This window comes from Gossypium raimondii, chromosome 8, assembly GCF_025698545.1.
Source record: "Gossypium raimondii isolate GPD5lz chromosome 8, ASM2569854v1, whole genome shotgun sequence".
In the NCBI taxonomy this organism is placed as follows: Eukaryota; Viridiplantae; Streptophyta; class Magnoliopsida; order Malvales; family Malvaceae; genus Gossypium; species Gossypium raimondii.
In genome coordinates, this window is record NC_068572.1 from 41843877 (window position 1) to 41857818 (window position 13942).

Here is a 13942-nt window from a genome sequence, read left to right on the forward strand (position 1 = left end):
GCTGCCCCTCTTTGCTTGTTGTCGTGTAACAAAAACAGAGAAAAAACTAAAAAAGACCAATTTTGCCCGGTCTAGGTGATTCTTGACTTCTCTTGACGCTTCTCTTTAAGTAGCTTCACTCCAGTCCACTGGGTCGTGTTGCTTCGATCCACTCCACTGCACTTCAGGAAGATCTGATTTGTAGCTTTAATATTCTTCGCAGCAACTTCAGGGAACGAAATTTACGTTTTCAGTCTATTCCACTGCAACATTAGGGATATAAGGCCTGATACGATCCACCCTACTGTAACCTCAGAGAGATAAGATCTGTGGTTTTAATCTGCTCCACTGTAACTTCAGGGAGATAGGATTACTAGCTCTGATCTGCTCCGCTGTAATCTCAGGAAGATAAGATTACTATCTTTGATCTGCTCCGCTGTAAGCTCAGGGAGATAAGACCTGATACGATCCACTCTACTATAACTTCAGAGAGATAAGATCCTTTAATCCGCTCCACTGTAATCTCAAGGAGATAGGATTACTATCTTTGATCTGCTCCGTTGTAATCTCAGGGAGATAAGATCTGCAATTCTTCAGTCTGCTCCACTGTAATCTCAGGGAGATAAGACCTGATACAATCCACTCTACTGTAACTTTAGAGATATAAGATCCTTTAATCCGCTCCACTGTAATCTCAGAGAGATAGGATAGTGTCTTCGATCTGCTCCGTTGTAATCTCAGGGAGATAAGATCTGCAATTCTTCAGTCTGCTCCACTGTAATCTCAGGGAGATAATATCTGGCTTCAATCTGCTCCACTGTAACCTCAGGGAGATGAGATTTGAAATTCTTCGGTCTACTCCACTGTAATCTCAGGGAGATCAGACCTGTATAATGAACTTAATTATGCCTAATGATTAGGATGACATGATCAAAATGAAACAAATGCTCCTATCTAGACGTGTGAATGGTGTTTGCATGAATGCAGAATTTTATTTTTCGTGAATGATCTCGCTTAGGTTATCATTACTCGAAGTTTATCAAGGTTTTGTGACTGATGTGTTACAACACCTTCTTGCTTGACTAGCTTTTCTAAAGGAACACTTAGCTAAGTTGTCCCCCACTGTGAACGTCAAAGTTCAATCCACTGGGACATGAAATTTGTACCATCAAACTCCTATTGTAACCCAAGGGTAGAAAGATATGGCTTTTCCTCCGTCTTCTTTTATCATAATTCGGGGATATAGGATCTGAACCGTTCTGGTTTCCTACACCATTCTCAGGGTGACATACCAAAGACTTATGCGCAAATGAAGGCTCTCTTCTCCGAGGTAACCTCTTCCTTATCACTTGGTGATTATTGCTTGCTTGTTCATTGAAGCCTTGTCACCTAACACGACCTTTGTCATTTTGTTTTATCCACGTTTGGACAACAAAGTTTAAAAGGATAGTCCTGATTTAGACTTTTTCCTTTTAGACATTTCAAATTTGGTGTGTTCTAAACAACGGTCCTGTTTCAGGTTCCTTCATTATTTAGAAATTTCTAGAGTAATATGCAAAGCTCATTTTGCTTGAACATTCAGTCCATTAATCGTTATTCCAAATGTTTTTGAAAGAAGATTATCACAATGGACAAACAAAATGCTATTGAGAGCAAATCTCGAAATGAATGAGTTAACAAATTTTCCTAAGATAAGATGAAAAATAAACAAAATGAAATTTTATTGGGGAACAAAGCTTGAAATGAATACATCAATCAAGACAACAAATTTTGCCAAGATTCAAAATATAAGATAACAACAGGTGCCCCAGATATCGCAGCACGAGCTTCCCTGTATAATTAATTTTTTTTAAACCATTTAATATGTGTTTAGGGAATCTACAGTATTTTGTCGATACCCCAAGATGTCGCCTATCCTTTCTTGTGATTCAAGTATAGCGAGACCACCACATGCCCCAGATTTTTAATCAAAATTTGAGTTGTTCCGTTCACCTCATGCCTCATCAAAATTTGAGCCGCCTTTTTCAGGTTTTCAACTCAAATCCCCTTTGGTCTCAAGGTGCCTTTTTACGGGTTTTCACCTTGGCCTCTCCTTTTTTTTAGACCCTTTTTTTCAAGTGAAATATTTCTTGACTGAGTCTGAGTTCACAGGATTTGGCAGGCTTTTACCATCCATCTCGCTCAAGATTAAAGCTCCTCCTGAAAATGCCTTTTTTACCACATATAGACCTTCCCAATTTGGCATCCATTTTCCTCTAAAATCCTTTTGTAGAGGAAGAATCTTTTTCAACACCAAGTCCCCCTCGTAAAATTCTCTGGGACGAACTTTTTTGTTATAGGCTCGCATCATTCGTTTCTGATACATCTGACCATGACGAATAGCTTTTAACCTCTTTTCTTCTACCAAGTTCAGCTGGTCATATCGAGATTGAATCCACTCAGCCTCATCCAAATTTAGTTCAGCTAATACTCGGAGAGAAGGAATTTCAACTTCTATGGGTAAAACTGCCTCCATCCCATAGACTAAAGAAAACGGCGTTGCCCCCGTAGAGGTCCTAACAGAGGTATGATATGCCAGAAGGGCAAAAGGTAGTTTCTCGGGCCAGTCTTTGTAGGTTTCAGTCATTTTCCCTACAATTTTCTTTATATTTTTGTTAGCTGCTTCCACGGCACCATTCATTTTTGGACAGTACGGTGACGAGTTGTGGTGTCTGATCTTGAACTGACTACAAACTTCTGCTATTGAGTTGTTGTTCAAGTTCAGTGCATTATCGGATATGATCCTTTCAGGCATCCCGTATCGACATATGATCTCTTTTTTCAGAAACTTGCTAACTGCTGACTTCGTGACATTTGCATACGAAGCGGCCTCCACCCATTTAGTGAAGTAATCAATAACCACAAAGATAAAACGATACCCATTAGAAGCCTTCAGAGATATTGGCCCGATGACATCCATTCCCCACATGGAGAAAGGCCATGGAGAAACCATAACATGAAGAGGTGACGGTGGTGCGTGCATTTTGTCACCATAAATTTGACATTTATGGCACTTTTTGGCATAATTAATGCAATCCCCTTCCATGGTGGACCAATAGTGACCCAAATCTCATAATTTGTCTGGCCATCGTGAAGCCGTTGGCATGCGTTCCGCAGATACCTTCATGCACTTCTTCCAAAATTTCCTTTGCCTCGACAGCATCCACACACCTCAACAATACTTGATCTTTTCCCTTTTTATACAAAATTTCCCCATCTAGGACATAGTCAATGGCTAATCTCCTTAATGTCTTCTTATCATTTTCTGTCGCATGGTCAGGGTACTCACGACTCTTCACATATCGCAATATGTCATGGTACCAGGGATGATCATCCTTTTCTCCTTCATTGTCAATGTTGCAACAATGGGCTGGAGCCTTATAAATGCTGATCTGGATAGGCTTCATATCCTCTAGCCTGTTCACTCTAAACATAGAAGCTAGGGTAGCCAAAGCATCTGCCATCTGGTTCTCATCTCGTGGGAGATAACTAAAGGTGACACTATCAAATTCGTTAATCAATTCCATAACCAATTTTCGATAGCGGACTAACTTGGGGTCTCTTGTTTCCCATTCCCCTTTGAGCTGGTAAATTACTAATGCAGAGTCTCCGTATATCTTTAGCACCTTAATTTTCCGCTCTATGGCTGCTCGGATGCCCATAATGCAAGCTTCATACTCAGCCATGTTATTTGTACAATCAAAATCCAATTTGCTAGTGAAAGGGTAATGATCTCCACTAGGGGACACGAGTACTGCCCCGATTCCGTTGCCTATAGCATTTGAAGCTCCATCAAAATTTAGCGTCCAAGGACCACCTTCTTAGAAATCTTTTTCTATAGTTGCAACATACATCAAATCTTCATTTGGGAAATCAAAGTTCAAGGGTTCGTAATCCTCCAGCGCTCTACTTGCCAGGAAGTCCGCTATTGCACTCCCTTTTACAGCCTTCTGGTTCACATAGACTATGTCAAACTCAGATAGGAGAATTTTCCATCGAGCCATTCTTCCATTCAAAGCGGTTGATTCCATCAAGTATTTCAGGGGGTCCAATTTAGAAATTAGCCAGGTTGTATGGCACAACATGTACTGTCTCAGTCTCCGAGTTGTCCAGATCAGGGCACAACATAACTTCTCGATTGGCGAATATCTTGTTTCGCATTCGGTGAACTTCTTACTGAGATAGTAGATTGCTCTTTCTTTTCATCCTGTCTCATCATGTTGACCAAGCACGCATCCCATGGAATTTTCAAATACTGCCAAATACAGTATGAGCGGTTTGTCTGGGCAAGGTGGCATCAGCACTGGGGCGTTGGACAAGTAATGTTTCACTTTTTCAAAATTTTTTTGGCACTCCTCATCCCATACACCTAGATTATGTTTCTTAAGGAGACGGAATATGGGGTCACATTTCTCGGTTAATTGTGAAATAAACCGAGCGATGTAGTTCAGTCTTCCTAGAAAACCTCGAACCTCTTTTTGAGTACGCGGCGGAGGTAATTCTTGTATTGCTCTTACTTTGTCAGGATCAATCTCGATTCCTCTCTCACTGACCACAACCCAAGCAATTTTCCTGATCTGACCCCAAATGTGCATTTTACTGGATTTAATTTTAGCTGAAATTTCCTCAACCTCATAAATAATTTCTTAAGGACCTGCACATGTTACTCTTCCATTTTAGATTTCGCAATCATGTCATCAACATAGATTTCTATTTCCTTATGCATCATATCATGAAACAGTGTTACCATGGCCCTCTGATACGTTGCCCCTGCATTTTTCAACCCAAATGGCATCACTTTATAGCAAAAGGTTCCCCATAGGGTTATGAATGTAGTTTTCTTCATATCCTCAGGATGCATCTTAATTTGGTTATATCCAGAGAAACCATCCATGAAAGAAAATAGTGAATGCCTCGCTGTGTTGTCTACCAAGATGTCGATGTGCGGCAAGGGAAAGTTATCTTTTGGGCTAGCCTTATTTAAATCTCTATAATCTACACACATTCGTACCTTCCCATCTTTCTTAGGGACAGGAACGATATTGGCCACCCACTCGGAGTATTTGACCACTTGCAGGAATCCAGCGTCGAATTGCTTTTGCACCTCCTCTTTTATTTTTAATATAACATCAGGCCTCATTCTTCGGAGTTTTTGCTGAACTGGTTTGCAATCTTCCTTTATAGGAAGTCGGTGAACTACAATGTCAGTACTTAGCCCCGGCATATCTTGATATTTCCATGCAAAGGCATCTTTGAATTCTCGAAGCAACTCAATGAGGTCTTATTTTACTTCTTCAGCTATGCATGTGCCAATCTTCACCACCTTTCCCTCTTCCAGGGTCACTGTCTCTACTGTCTCCTTGTGAGGTAAGATTTGTTTCTCTTCCTGCTCTACCATCCTCAACAAGTTCGGAGATAGGTTGCAATCTATGTTATCTTTAAAATCTTGAGATTCCTCTAAACACACATCTCGATCAAAAGGATTTCCTAAGTCCATAGTAGAGTCACTCATGTCATTGATATCTTGGGACCTGTTATAAGTTCCGAAAAATGTACAGGGAATGTATGAATTTAAGGATTCTTATTTAATATAGTCATGAATGAATGAAAAAGAATGATCTGGAATAAAAGCATCCAAGATGACTATTCATGTGAAAGAATGAAAAGAATATATACTCAAAATGCGAAAATATATTTCATTAAAATCACAATGTTCAAGTATAAGCCCCTTTCATTTCACAAAAAGTTTCATTTTCTCTAGGCTTAGAACAATTAGCATGTTTTGAATATTACTCTGAAAAAGCTCTAAAAACTTCAGGCATTTCTTCTGCAGTCCAATTGTTTAAAACACTCTCAGGTTCAATGGGATAGATGCCTGATGTACTTTCTTCTTCAGATATGGCATTGATGTTCAAGTTTCCTAGCATTTCCTCTATGATCTCCCTTCTTAGAGTCCTTAGTCTAGAATACATGGTTCCTCCCGATACAAAGGTCTTGGATATGTGGGGGAAAGCCATCGGTTCCCAATCAACTTCTTTTCCGTTCACACGCGCCTTCCTCCTCTCTTGTCTTTTCTCCAACTCTTTTCTTCTTTGCTTAGCACTTGGTTTAAATCCTAAACCAAAACGGTCTTACTTGTCTTTCAGCACTGGTGCCTCTATCCTTCCTTGAAGGCATCTTCCCAGTCCTCTTCCGAGCATAGCTCCTTTCCCAACTGTCATTTGTAGTCCCATCCTCGTGGCTCTAGATATGCAGGGCATCAGGATATTCTTTCCCTCAATAACAGAGGTAGCATTTACGAACTTTAAGGATCGAAAGGAACATTCAACCGCCTCATCATCTGTTCCCAAATATGGTGCGTCACTGGTTACCGATGCAATGATATCTTCCTCAGCGTCAATCGTAATTAACCGGCCTTCTGTTACCAATTTCAACTTCTGGTGTAATGATGAAGGCACCGCTCCTACTGAATGAATCCAGGGTCTTCCCAACAAGCAGTTATACGAAGGCTTGATATCCATCATTAAGAAATCCACCTCGTATGTATTTGGGCCAATCAAGAGGGGTATTTCTATTCTTCCCATCACCTTCCTTTCAGTACCATCAAATGCTCTCACTATATTCTGGCATGATTTCATGTGAGAGCTATCCACCGGTAACCTATTTAAGGTGGATAGGGTAAAACATTCAAGGTGACCCATTATCAATTAGCACTCCGCTAACGCATACTCCCATAACGAGCGTTGATATGTAATGCTTTGGTGGCTCTTCTTCCCCCCGGCGGTACTTCATCATCATTAAAGAAAATGAAATTGTCGGCACTGATATTGTTAACCAAGCGGTCCAACTTATTCACTGAGATATCGTGAGCGACATAAGTTTTATTTAGCACCTTAATCAACGCATTACGATGTATCTCTGAACTTATAAGCAATTCAAGCACCGAGATACGAGCCGGTTGTTTATGCAATTGTTCTACCACGCTGTACTCGCTATGTTTCAAGAATTTTAGAAATTCTCTAGCCTCATTTTCAGTTACCGGCTGATTGACATGCGGTTCAATTTTGTCTGTTTTTGCTTTTCCCAACTCAACTGCTAAGGCTTTTCCTTTTCCAGATTCCACTCTCGCGTTTGCTGGATCATAGCATTTTCCACTTCGTGTATAGAATCCTTCATCTTCTCCTGAAGCGTTTACCAAGCTCTCTTTCCCTGGAATTGTCACATTGCAGTCGTAATTCCAAGGAACCTTTTTGCTATCCTCGTAAGGAAAGGATACAAGTTTTTGGATTATGACCTTTGGCGCTATTTGAATTCCAGATTCTCTACTCATTGGTTTTGAAATAATTACCACTGGGTGACTAGCCTTTTGGGCTTTCCCCGTGGATCATTCTTCTGCAACATAAACTTCTCCTTCTTCTAGTCCATTAATCTCTTCATAAAATTCCAACTCTTTGTTATCCATTAAGTTTTGCACTATGGTTCTGAATTCGGTACATTTTTGGATGTCGTGGCCTTCTTCTGCGTGAAACTCACAAAACTTACTTGCTCCTTTAGGCCTTTCTATTGAATCTTGCTTGATGCGACCTCCTTTCACCATTTGTTTCCAAACCCATTCAAGGGGGGTCCTTATCTCTGCTACATTGGCTTTGACTCTCCTTCCTCCAGTCTCAATTATCGCGTTCACCCCTTCATCATGATTGGGCAACGAACTTTCCGTGTTGGATGAGTTACCAAATTTGACAACGCCCAATTTGATAAGTCCTTCCACTACCTTCTTGAAAACAGTACAATTTTCTATCGAGTGTCCTAAAATTCCGGCATGATAGTCACACTGAGCGTTTGTGTCATACCATTTTGGATATGGGGGTTGTAGAGGACTTAAATAACGAGGAGCGACAACATGCGCATTAAATAAATTCTGGTACAGCTCCTTATATGTCATTGGAATGGGAGTGAACTGGAGCTTCTCAGTATTTTTCCTATTTCCCGACTCTTGTTTCGATGAACCCTGTTGATTAATGACCGCTTTCCTCGGTTGACTCACAGTAATTGATTTACCATAGGCATTCACATTATTCACTTCATTTTCTCTTTTCCTCGGGGTTGTCCTTTTATTGTTCTCCCCTCCGTCTATTCTTCCACTTTTAATAGCATGCTCGATCATTTCGCTGTTCATAATTATATCCGAGAAATTCTTTGAAGCGCTTCCCAACATGTGAGTGATGAATGGGGCTTTCAATGTATTAATAAAAAGCGTCGTCATTTCTTTTTCCAAAAGAGGTGGTTGCACCTGCACTGCCACTTCTCTCCACCTCTGTGCATATTGTCTGAAGCTCTCGTTCGATTTCTTCTCCAAATTCTGCAGAGTTATCCTGTCAGGCATCATTTCTGAGACATGATTATATTGTCTCATGAATGCCTGTGCCAAATCTCTCCAAGTAGCAATTTTGGTCCGGCTTAGCTGATTGTACCAGTTTAACGCCGCACCTGTAAGACTATCCTGGAAGCAGTGTATTAATAATTGATCATTATTAATATACCCCGTCATTCTCTTGCAGAACATAGTGATATGGGCTTCTGGGCAACTGGTCCCATTATATTTCTCAAATTCCGGCATATTAAATTTGTAAGGAAGCACCAGATCAGGAACTAAGCTCAGATCTTTCGCATTTATTCCACGATAGCTGTCGATACTTTCTATTGCCCTAAACTTCTCTTCAATCCATTTCCATTTCTCCTCAAACTGCTTTGGTAACTCTTCCGTTACCTTGTCTTTCTCAGCTACTTCATCGAAATCTGGGACAACAAAATTAACCAGATTATCGCCAGGACTAGAACCAGATTCGACCTGAAGGTTCTTCGGTATTGAAGCATCACCTTGAAGATACTGAGGCCTAATCGAAACAGAAGGTCTTCGTGGATGTGGTTCAGTCTGAACTTGCGCATGCGGAGGTGTGAATCCTGGAGGAAAAAGTGGTTCATCATTGTTTTCTTCTTCATCGCAAGTCACAGGACCTTTCCCTTTATCCGCTCCCTTAGTTATTAATTGCGTCAATTTAGTCATTAGGTCATCCTGAGACTCCTTCATCTTTTGTACCATGTCTTTTTGGATCTTTTCCACATGTTCTTTCATTTGCACCTGCCACTGGTCTTGCATTTCTTTTTGAAGCCGTTCTAGTTTTTCCAACCTTTGTTCCATAATTTTTGACTTAGCCCGAGTGCCGTAACAGTGTCGATTTTCCAGGTTAGCTGAAATAATTTTATTCAATTAGGGTCCTTTAATGGTTGTTAATGCATATAATGTGATGCAATGCATGAAATGAATGCAAAAAAAGGGGCGTTGATTCTAATTCAATTTCATTCTAAAAACTTTACTAGAAAACAAACTTCTTTACATAAGGTGGATTACAGATACGACTTAGCTCTAATACTCAAAACTCTAATTTTCTTAAGTAACGAGGCTAACTCTTGTCCTCGACTTGACTCTAATTCGTATTTCACGCTCAACACATCAGCTTGTACTGCTAACGTCTGCAAATGGTCAGCCACCTCTCGGATTTGAAGCACGGCTTCTCCCATAATGTGATCCCTATCTCTTACTTGGTTCTGAAAGTAGTGCAACTGCTCGGCTTGACGATCTTCATTAGATTCCAAGTACTCAATCCGAATCTCACAATTTAGCAATGTTGCTTCTAACTCTTCAATTATTTCTTTCATTTCTTCAATTCTATTTAAGCTTGCCCTTAATTCCATCACAGAATTAAAATTTTATAAATTTTTAAAACATTATTAAACTTTAGAAAAATACCAAATAAATTTCAAAAATTTCAAAAAAATTAAAAAAATTAATTAAAAAACTATTTAAAAGTTAAGTCAAGAGTGAATCTAGAGATATGGTTGTCTAGATGTAACGTGAATCTACACAATCATTTGTCTAAATTCATTTCAAGATAATTTTGATGGCAAAAGCATGGGGGGAAGAAAAAGATTCATTGGGGTGAGTGGTTGAATTTATGTGTGTTAAACTAGCTTTATTTGATAAATTATTTAGATATAACAAACAAAAATATTTTTTTGAATAAAGAAATTATAAAGTTCAAAACATAAAAATCGTTTCGAGACTTCCAAACATCTTAGAAAATGTTTTGAACACTTAGAAAAATTTTGGACAAAGTTCAAAAATGGTTTAAACTCTTTTAACTCAATTGAAACATTTTTTTAAATTGATTGAAAAACTGCTCCTTACAAAAAGTATCGATACCTTTCAAAAAGTATTGATACCTATTGTATTTTTATCGATACAATCTTTGATATTGATACCGTTTTTGCATTCTGACTTGATGATTTTTCAAACAATCACAAAAAGTATCGATACCTTTTCAAAAAGTACTGATACCTTTTACGAGGTATCGATAAAATTTCTTTGGTATCGTTGTAAATTAACTTTAACAGTCATTGAATCATGTATTAAATTCTAATAGTATCGATACACATAGAAAAAGTATCGATACCTTTTGTTGCAAGTGAATTTAATGATATGGTATTTTCATCCCCAACGACTCTATTCAATTCCTCAACAACCACAACGGTTGAAAATCAATTAGAGGGTATAAATACCAGCTTTTGAAGGCCCTACAACAAAAAGTGAGATTGCAATAGTCTTTTCAAAAAGTATTGATACCTTTTACGAGGTATCGATAAAATGCCTTTGGTATCGTTGTAAATTAACTTTAACAGTCACTGAATCATGTATTAAATGCTAATAGTATCGATACACATAGAAAAAGTATCGATACCTTTTGTTGCAAATGAATTTAATGATATGTCATTTTCATCCCCAACGACTCTATTTAATTCATCAACAACCACAACGGTTGGAAATCAATTAGATGGTATAAATACCAACTTTTGAAGGCCCCAGAACAAAAAGTGAGATTACAATAGATCAAGTGCTTCAAGATACATAAAAAAATCCATTACCAATCACTTTGTGCTTCAATTCTTTCTCTTCTTCTTGTAAACACTTGTGAGCATTCATTGTATTTTCTATCAGCTCAAATGTTTCCCTTGTATTTTTGCTTAATTGGCAAACATCTTAATCTTGTGAGGATTATTTATTTGTTTGCTTATTTGTTTCTCTTTGAGAGAGTTTGTGTATTAAGATTTGGATAGAAATCTTAAGGGAGTTGTAAGGTTAAACCTTATCCTCAAAGGTTGATCAAATTAGTGAATTTGGGAAATATCCTTAGTTGTGGAAAGCTAAGATAGTAGAGTAGGCAATTGGGGTCGAACTACTATAAATCATTGCGTTCATTGTTTCATATTCTTTCATTGTTTCCACCAAATTTTTAAAAGGTTAATTTACCCCCTCTTGGCTATTTTCAATGATCAATCGAGCTAGAAATTGGTATCAGAGCTAGTTTCTAAAGACAATTTAACAACCAAGAGAAGATCCTCAGAGAAGCTCAAACAATCATAAACACTTTCTACAAAAATGACATCCACTTCCGGCTCAAATTTCTATAAAGAATCTCAGTCTATCTCAAAGCCTCTATACTTTAGTGGAGCAAATTACTTTTACAAGAAGACAAGAATGATGCTCTTCGTTTAAGCGAATGATCTTGCGGCTTGAGATATCATCATGAATGGTCCTTTTACTTTTCAAAAACAATGAGAGCAATTAATGTTAATGAGTAAAGGAGAACAGAGTGAATAAGCTAAAAGGAATGTACAACTTAATGCTAAAACCATGCACATTCTATTTTGTACATTTGGTCCGGATAAGTTTAATAGGGTGTCATCTTGTTTCAATGCCGAGGGGATATGGGATAAGCTTGATGTCAATCATGAAGAACAAGAAGAAGCTTACTTTTGCCTTACAACCATATAAGATTCTAAAGTAACTTCTAACTAATCTACTTCAAATTCATATTCTTTTGTTTAGATGCAAGATGCCTATGATGAATTAGGCTTGGAGTTTGATTTAATGGTTTCAAAATATAGGAAAACTATTTCAAAACTAAAAGATGAAAATAATTCACTCCCCAAGGCCAATCATTAACTTGAAAGTAAGATAAATGATATGCAAGCATTGTGTCTAATAAGATTATGCTTGTTGGTCATAGAATAGGAAATGCATACATGGTGCACTTAGAAGACTTGTATGATTCAAAATTTTGCCTCTTGATTAAAAATGAAAATACTTTTTTGTTATGGCATAGAAAATTAGGGTATGCTAGTATGAGCATATTGTATGAATTGACTAAATATGGCTAAAAACAAAGTATTACTCAGAGTCAAATTTTATGAGTTCAAATTTAAGAGCTTACCCATCTTATACCTGGAAGAATATACGGCCTGCAAAGGGATTACTCTAAGAAGGTTTGTACTGCCATGTGGGTGTTGGTTCAAGAACTAATGTTTGGATAGAGGCATTAGTTCCTGGATTGAAAGGGCACATAATTCAGACAATATTTAGTGGCCAAACTATAATAAATGTCTTTGATTTAATTGATCAATAAACTGGGCAGTGGAATCCACAGTTGATTGCCAATATGTTTAATGTTGAGGATGTTGGAAAAAAAAAGGTTTGGAAAACGCAGCAAAAAATAAATTTAGGGAAAACCAGAGTTTTAAAATTTTTCCAAAACAAGATCTTAGTTGTGATATCTAAAGTAATAAACACTTAATCAAAATTGTACATTTTCTATTCGTCTAGGATGAGCGCTTCAACCGAGTAGTCTTCTCCGCTATCCTCAAGCTCACGTCTGCCGAGTGTAAGCACGCTTCGAATCAGAATTTTTTCACAAAAATTACCAGTGGGGTAATTTTACAATTTTTCTAAACTTTGGGGTCAATTTGTAAATAAAAAATATCTCTATAAATTTTTAGAATAATCTCTTGAGAGAATTTTCTCTATAACTTTTCTTGAGTTCAAGTGTTTAAATAATGACTCAATGCTCTCTTTATATAGGAGAGTTTAGAGAGTTTAACTATAATTAAACTTAATCACTTTAATATAATATTTATCAAGATAAATAATAGATTAAATTTAATATTAAAATCTTATTAAAATAATAAACTGTTTATCTACAAGATAAACATTAAATTAAATTTAATATTAAGATAATCACTTTAATATTAAATTAATAAAATACTATTAATATAAGTATTAAATTTAATTTAATATTAAACCATTAAAATAATATTTTTATGGAATAATTAAGCTGAAATCAAATTCCCTGGTGGAATTCCAATAGGAATGTAACCCTTCCACTACTCAACCACCGACGACCAAATGCCACCGGCCATCGGGACATCGCCGTCGCAACCATCGGCACCGTCGTGTCCGGTGATGCAGGTACGACACCCTTAAGCACCCCGAGTAGGTTCGATTGCTATCAGTTCAGTTCGAGTCAATGACGACCTGACCACTCCGATCTAGCCATCAGTTGGACCGTCGACCTAATTTCACATACCGAGCCCGATTTGACCAATTTTTGAGTCTTGGTCTCGGTTTTGGGCTCCCGAGCCCAATTTACGATCTCAAGTCTAATTTTCAAGTTCAATTACCCATTTATCCAATTGTCTGACTTGAAAATTAACTTCCAAAAATATCAAATTAATTTTAATTAATTTGATTAATTTAAATTTACTTGATCAAGATTAATTTTTCCAAAAATCACTTAGATTTTCCAAATTAATTTTTCAAGAAAATTCTTTAATCAAATTCTTTAGTTGAACAATTCTCACGACCACCTAATTTAATTTCACATCGAATAAATCAACTCAATTAAATAATTCCCAAAGTTGTAGAATTTTCTTCTAATTCAAATGCAGTCCGATCGAGCTTTTATTGAGCTAACGGAAGGACCAATCAGACATATACAATTAGGCTCTAGTGATTGCAATTATGTCCATGAGC

At 37.5% G+C, this 13942-nt stretch overlaps 1 pseudogene; it reads right to left on the reverse strand.

Annotated features, from left to right (window-relative positions):
* Positions 1–2092: 2092 nt before the first annotated feature.
* Positions 2093–5023, reverse strand: LOC105793330 (uncharacterized; annotated as a pseudogene).
* Between the last annotated feature and the right edge of the window lie 8919 nt (positions 5024–13942).